This window comes from Bidens hawaiensis, unplaced genomic scaffold (assembly GCF_021521415.1).
Source record: "Bidens hawaiensis isolate Kalapana, Puna unplaced genomic scaffold, B.hawaiensis_p1.1 tig00022500_1, whole genome shotgun sequence".
Classification (NCBI taxonomy): domain Eukaryota; kingdom Viridiplantae; phylum Streptophyta; class Magnoliopsida; order Asterales; family Asteraceae; genus Bidens; species Bidens hawaiensis.
In genome coordinates, this window is record NW_027493500.1 from 303,422 (window position 1) to 317,855 (window position 14,434).

Here is a 14,434-nt window from a genome sequence, read left to right on the forward strand (position 1 = left end):
AACCATATTGGTTCAATCCAAATATAAACTAAATATAATTTCAAAATCTTTATAATCCTAAATTACACAAGCGCCCAATAGTACGCACATTCACAACCCGCATATAAGTATTAAAGTAAACTTACATTTTTCTCAATACTAGTCATGTTTAATAAGTCCATGGATGCAAAAATTGTAAGGCGCTAGTTGAGTAGTGGGGTACCGTGGTACCGAGTTAAGTCTATGGATCCTTGTTTGTGAACTAAACTTAGTTTACCAAATTATATATTTCAAGCAGTGGCAATATATACACAATCAAACCTATGAACATAGAAAGTTACATAAGATTCAATTATTCAAATACTAAACACCAAAAATATTTACAATAATAATAAAGCAACCAAACCAGCTAATATTATTACACAAATAAAAACCAAATTTAAACGTATCTTGTGGTAACTCAAAACAGTAGCAAACTCACCAGATTAAACCGCAAACGCAGAGCCGAACTGCTGTGTTAGCGAATCATAATCAACATGTCTACTTACGCTCGCTTTATGTTTCTTGATCTCAATAAGTTTGTCATGAACGCACAATGCGAAACTCAGAAAATGCTGACGTGACGAATTATAACGACCAAAGTAATCCGGATGATACGTGACATGATACCACGCAGATGCTTTTGCATAAACATTATCGTCTTCGGTATCCCTATCGCCTCCGCCTTTCTTAAACCAGTTTCTAGCTTCCTTCCTTAACGACTTCACAGCCAAACCGACCGCTTCAGCATCATTCCTTCGGTCAAAAGATCTCGACATTTTCATAATACTACCCGTTAAAAGCTCGGCTTCGGTTTTGATCCCGTAATAATCCATCAAGTTACCCAATTTGTTATCGTAATCGGTTTTGAAATCATACGCTTCGTCAATGTAATCATCAAAACCGAAAACTTCCATGTCAGCGTCGTAAGTTTGTCTCAACACGTCTTTTGAGAAGGGGGTGACCGGGCTGTCTTGTGGGGCGATGTGTTTGACTTCCCGGAACAGTTTCCCGATCACGTTATGTGACTCGTATGTTGTTTTGTCGGGTTTTTCCATGAAATCTGGGTACTCTTTGGGTCGGAGGTGCCCGGGTATTTCTGCTGGTACACCGGTTTTTGGAAAGTCGACAGCGATTGAGAAGAGCTTTGCTAGCGCTACACACGGGCTCGCCATTGCTTTTGAGAATTCTCGGTCTGCGAAGACCGTGTGGGCGTTTGCGATTATTCCTAGACTGTCGTTGACTATGTAGTTTGTGAAATACTCTTCCACTTCCTGAAGTAGTAAAATCACAAACATTTTTAGTAAGGAAACTTGTAACATTTTATTAACTCTTGCCTAATAATACTCAAACCAATAAAATGCAAAAGTTTTGACTTTATTCTATTATTTACACAGATTTTTTTTCTTCGGTTCAAAACCGTGAAACCCGCCCAAACCGGTCATCGGTTCGGTTTCATGGTTGGGTTTTTTTCTTAAGTTTCAGTCGGTCGGTTTCAAAAACTTCAAACCGTAGCGAACGGTTTGGTTTACTGTTGATACCGAAAACCAACCGTATAAAACCGGACAGTACTGTATAATTCATTATATTTAATTTCTTAATATATCTTAGATTATATATGAATATATTTGTTAAATTAGAACTAGTAATGTATATAATATATATATTAACTGCATACTTGCAATGAATTAGATAATGGGCTAAATAAACCGTTAACTTTTGATGTAATAATGAAGTTTGGTCACATAGTTATTTTGATGTGTGTTTCGAACAACTTGTGTTTAAACTTAGACCGTGAACATATTGCGTTTAAACATGTTTGATATTTGCAAATTATTGACAACTTTAGTATAAATATATCATACCTTATGTTGTACAATTTGTATAAAAACCCGAAAGGCCCAAACCGTGGAACCAAACCGTTAGTAACGGTTTGTTTCGGTGCAGTTCGGTTTAAAAGTTCTACGGTTTGGTTATGGTTTTCAAAAACTGAAAACCGGTACTAACGGTCTGCATCGCAGTTTGACCGAAAAATCGCAAAAACCAGACCGTGAACACCCCTATACTGTAGTACAAATGATGATGCTAAAACGTTTTGGAATATCAATGAACAAACAAAACCCGACTCATTTTTATCCAACTCCATTTTGACAAGAAGCTGTTTTGACCCAAACCAAATTAGTACTTTTTGGCTTTTTATAAAAAGGCTCGTTTAGACCTGAACTCAATTTACTCAAAACACATATTCACCCGAGCCCTTTCTGACCCATCAAACGAACCCGCCCGCCCGTCCACCCGAACATTATGAAGACTTTTTGGTTGACGTTAGTCAAGTTTGACGTGTTTTCTTTAATATTTTTTTTTCTTTTTACTCATTCAACTCGTTAAGAACAATAAAGTATCCCAAATAGAGCTGTTCATAAGTGTGTGTGCGTGTGACATTTACTAACGCATCTATACCTCAATAGTAACATCGTGATCTAGTTGCATAGTGGGCGCCGGGGTATAATCCATCGGCTCAAATTGCTGAGGTGGAATTAGATCAGGATCCCAACAGACAAAGTAAATATCTCCATCCAAATCGCTTCCTGAACATTCATTCGGATGAGGCCTACATTGTAACAAACATATATATGTAAGCACAAACAAACCTAAAATAATCATAGAAATAATAAAAAATATAAAAATAAAATCTGCAATATATTTTACCTTCCTCCTTTCTGTGGAAAAACAACACAATCCACCATATGGTGTAATGCTGGAACATTAACAGCCTTCAAGACCCGTACATCACCAGGATGCAAACACGGGTTTTTAGGAACCACCACAGCCCCCCTAACAATTCGGGACTTATACGAGCCGATTCCCACACTTGAATATTGAACAAAAACTTCACCATATTCAAGTGTTCGGGTTTCATCCAAACAGCCCATCATTGATCTTCCTTTAGGAACAAAAATCCTCATTTTCGTTCTCAGTTCAAGCAGCTTCGTTGCACGAAAAACTTGCAGCATCATTGACAGAAACGGTTCAGCATTCGGCATATATCCGCACGAAAGCATTCCCTTCATAACGTTCGTGTTTTCTCCCGGTGACATTAAATCCAACGCCTCTTGTGCCTTCATTGGCTCCACTAAAATGGCATCTAGCAAGTGTACTGCTTCTCTTTGCTTCTTTTCAAAGACGTGATCATAAACCCCGAGGGTTGACAGAAGAGTGATGAGCTGGCGGTTCAAATAGCACGGCTGATATTTGCTAACCGCAAGAATATCCAACTTTGTGTTGTCGGATTCAAATTTGCACATACTTTTCCTCAACGATAACTTCATGTATGAGGTGGGGTCCACAGCCACGATGCCTTTGTACCCACCGTATCGAATTTGAAAAGCAGATGGAATGATATCGTAGCCGCATTTTTTCGAAACTCTTTTTGCAAGTTCAGCAGATATTTTCCCGATTCCATCAGAGAAACATATTTAGTACCCGACCTTACGGTTTCTATATCGGGAATTTCTTCAACGTCATACCATGCAACGCTTAAACTTTCTTTTGATGAACCAAAAGATTGACCGAGTCTAGCAGCGTATTTTGCAACATTTTTAATGCTACTAAAATCACCCATCCATTTTCTTATTTCAGCTGCATTTAATCTTCCAGTTGATGCAAACATCCATGCGGAATTATCACGTAACTGGCTCGATGAAAAGGCAAGAAACTCAAATTTCTTATCACCAATAACTATCCCATCCTTGAGAACTGATAAAACTCTTCTATAAATTGCGGTTCGGCCTACTTTTGTTGATAAATCGGTGGAATACAGTTTCTGCAATTCTTCATCAACAAACGAAACACGAAGAAAATTATCAATATAATCTGAATAGTGGCGTAAAACGCGATTGGACACGTTGACCTCGGGCCCACAAAAGTACACCTTTGTTGGTGTAACTTGAACTCGCCTCACGTATACAAGACCACTATCCAATGAGATAGCAGGCGACTTTAACCTTTTGTTCTTTTTATATTCTTCGGTTATCAACCTAACCGGATCATAACAGCATTCTTTTAAAAAATAGAGTTTCTCTAAAACATACTCAATTGATTCAATGTGATGTCTTTGAGGATCCAATAACGCAAAGAACCTAGCATCAAGAACAGGTCCCGGGATGCAGCCATGTTGAACCAAGGAAGAGATCTTAAAAACTATATTAAATGGAAGATAATAACCTCGGGTGGGACCCACGATCGGGACTAGATTCAAACTTTCAGAGAAACTATGACCAGTCACCAACTGAAACGGGTGGTTAGTTTCTTCATAATTATATGGAAAATAGTTTTCAAGATCCGGTGGTTCAACATAATGTGGAAGCTCTATGCATAAATGAGATGATTGTCCAATGGCAAAAGATCAAAGTCGGTTGCTCTAACCCACTGATCATCAGGAAGTTCTCTATAAAAGCTAAACGGACTGTCTTCAACTTTCTGAGATATTCTCGGAGTACCATACAGCTGCAAAATATAACATAATGTTTTCAGATAATGTTATTATTCTACTGAGCAAGGTTGATTAAAGTAGGGGTGCAAACGAGCAGAGCCAAGCTGCTTGCGAGCTACTCGAACTCGGATCGATAAAAAGCTCGAAACAATGGAACTTTTTCGAACATGAGCCCGATTTCGATCCCTGTATGGGAAGCTCGTTTTGGACTTTAGGCTCGTTGTTAGACTATGTCGGTTATGTAGTTAGTAATATTTAACATTGTGTAGGGTACTAAAGTGTAATTAGTTTTCCTATATATATGGTTGTAATCTCTGATTTATCATAATATAACAAACCTATTCAACTCAAGATTTGATTTGGTATCAGAGCCAGGTTAAAATCCTAAAACCTCGGCTAAAAACAAATCTCGATCAACCTCTTTCTCTAACCCTAATTCAGCCGATCATCAACCCTACATCAGTCGAACAAAATATCCGACTGTTAATTTTACATCAGCCAATTGTTACAATGGCTGCAATCATAACCTTTTCAAATCAGGAGAAAACCACTCACAATTCACATAAATTTGCCTTCACCCTCAAACCTACAAATTATGGTTACTGGCGTTCTATGATAGAATCCTTTCTTACCTCTCATAATCTTTTTGGTTATCTTGATGGAACAGTCCCATGTCCCGAACAAAAGGTCACAAACGAGTCTGCCACAACCGATAATCCAAGCTACCTTCCGTGGATCTCAAACGATGCCCATATTCGTACACTTATCATCTCCACCGTGTCTGAAGAATCTTACCAACATGTTCAGGGCAAAACATCAAGTGAGGTATGGCTATTTCTTGAACGGGCCTATGCGCCTGTTACTTCCTCTCACGAGTTTACTCTCAAAAATCAACTTCTTAGAATCACCATGAAGGGTGATGAAAAACCGGCTGACTACCTTAGCAGGGCACAAGAATATGCAACTGCTCTAGCCAATATTGGAGAACCAATGAAAGATAAGGATCTGGTGATGTTAACTCTTGCAGGGCTTCGTGAGGAATATAATGGTCTTAAGGCAAATTTATTAACTCGGTCGCCTTGTGTTAGTTTTCATGAACTACATGGCATCTTAAGCGATCATGATTACAAGATTTTTAGCCACAGCTCCACAAGTTTCCCAAGCTTTTTGGGCAAATGCTGCACCAACACCACAACCGCTTACGGCTGTTGCTTCCCCTGTACCGCAGCCCAATTTTGATCAACAACAACTTCAAAATCTTCAACTTATGGCTTCCCAATTGGGTTATCAACTGAACCCCGTGTCTTCACCAAGACCCCAAACCTACTATGGATCTCGATCTGCCACCAACAACCGAGGTGGTCGTGGTTCTCGTGGCTATTCACGTGGCAACTCACGTGGTGCATCTAATCCCCGCACCCGAGATAACAGTGGCACACGCAAATTTTCATGGGCTTCAACTCAAAATACTGTCTATGGTCATTGTAACCGATGTGGAATATCTCATCTACCTTCCTAGTGTCCTAATCAGCCGAACCAGCCTCGTCCAGCACCACAGGCCAACTATGCAACATACTCAGATGCTGGCTCACATTCTAGATCTACTTGGAAGCCCGACACTGGTGCAAATCAACATGCCACTCCAGACCTATCTAGCATTGACAACTCTGAGGCCTACTACGGTAACGATTCTTTACTTGTTGGCAATGGTAATTCTATACCTATTTTCCATATTGGTTCATCAAAAATCTACTTTCCAACCAAAACCTTTAATTTATCCAACATCCTTCATGTTCCTGAATTAAAACAAAATCTTTTATCTGTTCAAAATTCTGTGTCGACAATAATGTTTTCTTTGAATTTCACTCTTCTTATTTTGTTGTGAAGGACGAGTCTACACGCACTATCCTCCTCAGGGGTCCCAGTGAACAGGGTTTGTACTCCATTCGCCTTCCACAACTCAAGTCTTTGCCCAAGATTGCTTTCACCGCTGTCAAAGCTTCTTCAAATATTTGGCATCAACGTTTAGGACACCCTCATGCTCAAGTTTTTTGTTCCATTGTTTCTTATTGTTCTTTACCTGTTTCATATAGATTATTAAATAACTTGTGTTCTTGTCAGTTGAGAAAATCATCAAAATTGTCTTTACCAGATTCTACTTTTCGTAGCAATAATATTTTGGATCTTGTTTATTGTGATGTTTGGGGCCATTCACACACACCATCTCTTGATGGTCATCGTTATTTTTTATTATGTGTTGATCATCACTCGCGATATATGTGGTTTTATCCTTTTACTCAAAAGTCTGATGTTTATACAGTTTTAACAAACTTTATTGCCATGGCAGAACGCCAATTTAACACCAAGTTAAAATGCATTCAATCCGATTGGGGGGGAGAGTTCCGTCCTCTCACCAACTTTTGTCGAAATCTTGGCATTATTCATAGACGTTCATGTCCTCACACAAGTGAGCAAAATGGCTTTGTTGAGCGACGTCATCGACATGTTGTGGAAACTGGACTCACTCTTCTGGCTCAACCCAGTCTACCGCAACGTTTTTGGCACTTTGCTTTCGAAACTGCCGTGTACTTAATCAATCGGCTCCCCTCTCGTGTCTCTTCTAATAAATCCCCCTTTGAGCATGTCTTTAAACGTAAGCCTGATTATTCCTTTTTACTAGTCTTTGGCTGTCAGTGCTTTCCTTATCTTCGTCCGTACAATCATCACAAAATTGATTTTCGATCAACTCCTTCTGTTTCCTCGGTTATAGCCCAGTTCACCATGGTTATCGATGTTTTGATCCTTCAAGTGAACGGATTTATATTGCTAGACATGTTCGTTTTAAGGAACATGTTTTCCCTTACCAGCCCCCTCCCCCTACTACCTCCTCACCACCATCCGCTCCATACATATCTATCTTTCCTAATCCACCACCTAGTTTTCCACCCGAGCCCAACTCACCACCACCGCCTTCCGTTCCACACTACAGCCTGCCCAAATGCCACCTCCACAATCACCACTTCCGCAACCTACCCCACCGTCATCACCACCTGCCTCATCTTCCCCGCCTACTGCCGGGTACGGCACTCCTACTGCCGAGTCCTTAAACAACCCCCAACCCGACACCACCACTCAATCATCACAAGCCCCGAGGCCTCACCCTCTTAATCTTCGTCCTAATCCTAAACAAACTAACCGCTACAGTCCAGCAACCTATACTGCCACCACTTCCCCACCAGTACCTGTTGAACCTACCAGTTTTACCATTGCTAACAAGTCTACAGAATGGCGCCAAGCTATGGCTGATGAGTTGGCTGCGCTACATAGGAATGGCACATGGACACTAGTGCCCCTGTCCCTAATACTAACGTGGTTGATTGTAAATGGGTTTACAGGTTAAAAACGGATGAAAACGGCAAGATTAGTAGGTATAAAGCTCGACTTGTTGCTAAGGGTTTCAATCAACAACATGGCGTTGACTATCATGAGACTTTCAGCCCGGTCATCAAACCTGTTACTATTCGCACTGTTTTATCTCTGGCCGTCACAAACAAATGGCCTCTCAGGCAGTTGGATATTCAGACCGCCTTTTTACATGGTGATCTTGAGGAAACCGTTTATATGCGTCAACCACCTGGTTTCATTGATCCAACCAGACCAGATTATGTGTGCTTATTGAACAAGTCTTTGTATGGGCTTAAACAGGCTCCCCGTGCCTGGTTTACAAAATTGTCCACTGCTCTTCATCATTTGGGTTTTTATGGGTCTAAAACGGACCCGTCGATGTTCATTCTCAATCACTCAAGCTCCCTTGTCTATCTTCTTGTGTATGTTGATGACATCATCATTACTGATAACGATTCTAGTGTTGTATCTACGATCATTGAACGTCTTAATTCTCTTTTTACACTTACGGATATGGGGCAGTTACATTATTTTTTGGGGGTTGAAGTTGTACATCATGGTTCTGATTTGGTTCTTTTGCAACGGAAATATGTTCGTGATATTTTGCATCGGGCTGGCCTTGCAGATTGCAAACCTATTTCTACCCCAATGAGTACCTCTCACGTGTTATTACCATATGATAGCCCATTACTTGATGATCCTTCTCGGTATAGGCAGACGGTTGGTGCTCTTCAATACGCTACTCTTTCCCGTCCTGATATTGCCTTTGCTGTTAACAAGGTTTGCCAGTTCATGCATGCTCCCACTGAAAACCATTGGGCCAGTGTCAAACGTATATTGCGATATCTTAAGGGCACAATCAATCTCGGCTTATGGATTCGTCACAACACGGGTTATTGGCTTCAAGCATTTTCTGATTCTCATTGGGCTCCTAATCTTCGTGCATTCTCTGACTCTGACTGGGCTGGTTGCCCAATCGATCGTCGATCCACGGGGGGTATGCTATCTACTTAGGCTCAAATCTTATTTCATGGTCTGCTCGCAAACAACGAACTGTATCTCGATCTTCAACAGAGTCTGAGTATAAGGCTATTGCTGACACCGTAGCAAAACTGATTTGGTTGAAGTCTCTTCTTCGTGAACTCGGATTGGACAGCAAGGCACCATCGCTATGGTGTGATAATCTTGGCGCAACCTATCTCACAGCTAATCCAGTATTTCATGCTCGTACAAAGCACGTTGAAGTTGATTATCACTTTGTTCGTGAACAAGTTACTCGGGGAAAACTAAATGTCAAATTTATTTCTACAGATGATCAAATAGCTGATATTTTTACGAAGCCTTTGTCTTCTAAGAGATTTGAGTTTCTACGATCCAAGTTGCAGGTCGCTCCTCGCCCTGAACTTGCGGGGGAATGTTAGACTATGTCGGTTATGTAGTTAGTAATATTTAACATTGTGTAGGGTACTAAAGTGTAATTAGTTTTCCTATATATATGGTTGTAATCTCTGATTTATCATAATATAACAAACCTATTCAACTCAAGATTTGATTCTCGTCGAGCCTAATGTATTTTTTACCTCTTTCAGACTTTGATGTATTAATTTCGCACTGCATATCCGAGCTTAAGCCGAGCTTTGACTCCGTTAAGGTACTACACGAGCTCGAGCCGAGCTTAGGCTCGTTTAAGATTTTTCTCAAAATATATAGATATAATTAAAAACGTATATAAATTAATTAATATGATAAATAGCCGAGCCCGAGCCAAGCTCGAGCTTGAGAAAACATCTCACGAGCCAAGCTCGAGCTTTGGAAAAAGAGCTCTAAACGAGCCGAGCTCGAGCTCAAGCTCTCATTAGTCAAAATGAGCCAAGCTCGAGCCGAGCTTAGGCTCGTTTAAGATTTTTCTAAAAAAATTTAAAAATAATTAAAAACATGTATAAACTAATTAATATATTAAACGAGCCGAGCCCGAGCCAAGCTCGAGCTTGAAAAAACATCTTACGAGCCAAGCTCGAGCTTTAGAAAAGGAGATCGAAACGAGCCACGCTCGAGTTCAAGCTCTCATTAGTCAAAACGAGCCAAGCTCGAGCCGAGTCGACAATGTAGCCGAATTTGCCAAAAAAAACCTGAATAACAACCTGAATAACGAGAAACCTTGAAGCAACGCCACGTGGACAATGCAGCCGAATTTGCCAAATATTTTCATACGAGAGTTGCAGCTTGTAACTCTCTGACAACCATGAAACGCCAAAGTATAACTTTCTTAATCCAAACCCAAATTTCACCGACGCATCTTCCATTTCACAGAGCACCGACAAGCTCATCTTTGACACCTGGCAACCGAAATGAAGAGTTGCACCATCCATTTCAAACGCAAACTGCCTAGGCTTCTGAACAAGATCAATATCCTTTTTATAAGCCTTCAAATAAGACGTGCCATACCATAATTTCCTTTGGTTAGCCAAATCTACTATGTTCTCTACATGTCTTTTTGCTGTAAATTGGACTCGAGCATACGCTCTTGCCCCTGCGTTTTTTTGTTTGACCTCTAAAGCCTCAATAGTTCCTGCACCGGTATATTTTTCCAAAGCTGCCTTAATAACATCTGCAGATACTAAAGTGGGAAATCCAGAAACATCAACCGTCTTACCCATTCAACCGAGCGGTTTTCAGCTGCAGTTTCACATTATACAGCATATAATCAGCAACATTGAAATCACATATTACATGAAAAATGATAAAATGCTAAGCAATTTAAGCGAAAATTTCAACTTTCAGTGAAGTCGCGTATCTTATGCAAATAGGGTTAAGACAATTACAGTTTTGTAACAACTTAGTATAGGCAATATTCAATTTAATGATCATGTAATAGCATACTGGAAAATGGGATTTTGATAATCCAAACTATGAACTATTGGCCGATAATAATGCATACTTACATTTTGACCGATGATAATCCTAACCTTCACTTTCCTAGAATATTATTTCATATTACCGTATTTTAACTAGGGGTGTAAACAAGCGGTTGTGACTTACAAGAGCTTGAGCTTGTTTATTATTTATTTATCAATTAATGTATTTTTATGTGTTTTTGAGAAATATCTCAAAAGAGCCTAAGCTCGGCTAGAGCTCGTATAATACCTTAAGTGAGCCAAGAAGAGCTGAGCCCGGGCTCGACTAGGCTCGAGCTTGGCTCGTTTGCCTTACACAGAGCTCGAGCTCGGCTCGTTTCGAGCTCTAGTTCCAAAGCTCGAGCTCGGCTCGTGAATGGATTTTGAAGCTCGAGCTCAGCTCAGGCTAGGCTCGTTTACTATTTATCAATTATTTTTTATATAATTATAATTATTTTATTTATTTTTTTCTGTTATAATTTCATGTATAAGATAATATATATTATTTAGTTATTTTTATTTATTTTTTCATAACATTATATATATTAATAAATACCTATTAAATATATATATTTTGAAAATACTATATAACGGGCAGGCTCGTTTAGGCTTGCGAGCTGGCTCAAGCTCGATAAGTGAAGCTCAAGCTCAGGCTCGTTTAGGCTCGCAAGCTTGCTCGAGCTCGATAAGTGAAGCTCAGGCTCAGGCTCGTTTATTAAACGAGCTTATTTTTAGGCTCGGGCTCGATTAAGCTCGGCTTGATCGAGCTTTTTAACGAGCCAATCTCGAGTAGCTCGCGACCAGCTCAGCTCATTTGCACCCCTAAGAAGAGGTAAAACTTAAAAATACAAAAGGTCCGTTAAGGCTCGTTGAGCCTAAACGAGCTTTTCATACCGTGCTCACAAGCTCAATAACTAAACGAGTTTTAGCCGAGTCTCGAACTCGACTCAAGCTCGAAAAATCTCGGCTCGTTCCGAGTTTTTTAAACCCCTAAATTTGATTTACTAAAGTATTTAATATGTGAGGATAACTAAAATCACATCAAAACCAAAAATAGATAAAAAAAAGTAGCTTTGTTTCCCTAGGTACCTAACATTATACCAAACCTATCACCTTCCTCATTTATCTACTTTCCCAATTTTGCATATGAATCCATGCATATTTTTTTCTAAAAAAAAAACTTTTAGAAATTAGCTGCTATTGATAAAAATAAAATAATAACAATAATAATAATAATAAACCTTCTAAAAGAGATTAATGCTGGGATGAAGCTTTACAAACTATAACAAGGAGGTCATATGTATATATTGATCAGAAAAACATATATATATATATATATGAATGGTAGCATAAAGGCTTCTGCAACAGTAAGTAGGTTAATTGATTTGATATGCAATGTGTGAAAGACTTACCAGATAATGAAGATGATTTAGTTAGATGATGATGATGATGATGATGATGATGATGATGGTGAACTCAACAGCTTGTACTACGTTTATGGGGACACTATATCTATAGTCAACAGCAAGTCCATTCGTCACAAGATTCCAAGTGCTTTTATTTGTGGAAAATATCAACTACCAACTCAATAATGCGTGACCTAAGTAGGCCCGAGCCCGTTCGTTTAACTTTTAAATATTTAGATCACTGCTGACTACGGATCACTGACTAACCCGATCATCTTAATTAGAGTTGCACAAAAAAGATCCGGAACTGTTTTTTTTAACCCGGGTTTTTAATACTCGAACCCGAACCCAACCCTACCCGTATGATACGGATAGGGTATGACTTTCAATGTTGGAACTCGTACCCGATATTACCCCGAAACCCGGTTCTAGGTATACCCGAAACCCGGGTTTTTTGCATACCCGGATATTAAAGTTTGTGCACATGTGGTTGTATGGCTGCCCATAAATCTATAGTCGTTCTCCAACGGATCTTTTTTTTTAACACATATATGATATAAATACTTGTTTAGAGCAACACTTTTGATATACCTTACAACAATTGAAATACGCATAAAATATATGTTTTGCATATCATTGTTTAATTGTTTATATATGTTTGAATGAACTTTGAAGCTTGTATGTAAAGAAAAATTGAGTTAGGATAAAAATGAGCAGACCCGTTGACAGATAAAAACGGGAGAAAAGGGGTTTTTTTAAATACCCAGAAAATGGTTTTTTCAATACTCGAAAATAGAGTATTCAAATACCCGGGTATTGAAGACCCGATTCAATACCTGACCTGGACTCGGTACATAGGGTATGGTTTTCAAGCCAATAATCGGACCCGAACCCGACTCGGTTATTGCTAATACCCGATATTCCAATATACGATCATACCCGAACCCTGGTTTTTTTAATACCCGATTAGTGCACCTCTAGTCTCAATTTCATACCCTTTATTTTTTGTCACGTTCTAAACTTGAACCCAAAAATCTTTGAATGTCTCACTTAGAAGTTGAGTTGCGCTTGTAAGTAGTTTTATAAGGCTAGATTGTTATATATTAGGATTTAAATAATTATAATTCTTATACATAACCTAATATATATTTAGTTACTTTATAATCGCTTAACGTACATTATGTAGGTGAAATACGTTCAAGGTCAAAAACACTAAAGCGTTCAAGCCAAATTCCAACCCTAAAGCGTTCAAGGTTAAAAACACTAAAAACGTTCAAGGTTAAAACCCATCATTCAAAACTCAAAATTGGTCGATTGAATCTTTAAATTGATGATTAATTGAATCGATTTCAAGGTTAATTGATCAATTAGGTTCAACAATATCAATTTCAATTTCATTTGCTCAATTTGACGACTGGCCTGTGAACAATGATTGATGGCTATGACGGAAGAAGATGGTGTTCACGACGGTAGACGATGGTCGTGACGGTGGACGGTGGACTGAATCGTTGAACGGTGATGGTGAAGGTGGACGGAATCAATGGGAGAAGAGGTGGACAAAGACCGGCTCGCGTAATTGTGATTTTAGGGGTTAGCGTGGTTATTGAAGATCGACGTTTCAGAGTGTCGCGTACCTATTGTACGACAAATGATTAATGTATCGGATCCTTTATCATTATAGTTTTACAAATATTGATTAATGTATCGGATCATTTATCTCGAACTCGTTTAACCACGGCTCAATTTAAGGTTTAACGAATTGATTATAAGTAACCTACGAGCAGTGCTATCATAACCACGAGTCCATGACAATTAGTTTAATATCAATCGATATAAAGCACTTTGAGATTTGAGTTAATATCGTATTATTAAAAGTTTAATATAAGAAACAGCTCATTGTAAATAAACTTTTTAAATTGGATTATTTGTTTTAAATATTTTTAGTACACTTTGATTCTTCTTTAAAGCACATCCAAAACTTAGTGGAGGCGACTCAACACTGTGATTGGTAGCTTTTTTTTTAAGGTCGGGTATATTAAAGGGTGTTTAAGTAAGCTTTTAGATTTGCTTATTTGTTTTTCGAAAAGTAAAAGTCATTTTTAAAAGCTTTATTTTGAAATTTTTTGAGGATCTTTTTCAAACACCTTTTGTTTTTCAACAAACAAATAAATAAATAAATAAACAAATTTTAGAAGCTCGTCTAAACATACCCTAAAAAC

The 14,434-nt window shown here is 38.8% G+C and overlaps 1 pseudogene across 1 annotated transcript; it reads right to left on the minus strand.

The window, feature by feature from the left end:
- Positions 1-319: 319 nt before the first annotated feature.
- Positions 320-12,359, minus strand: LOC143565631 (putative RNA-dependent RNA polymerase 1; annotated as a pseudogene). The gene is made up of 5 exons (XR_013141107.1): positions 12,222-12,359; positions 10,057-10,591; positions 2,728-4,524; positions 2,479-2,629; positions 320-1,292 (listed from the first exon to the last, which is right to left on the minus strand). The product of XR_013141107.1 is annotated as a putative RNA-dependent RNA polymerase 1 (transcript).
- Positions 12,360-14,434: the final 2,075 nt, after the last annotated feature.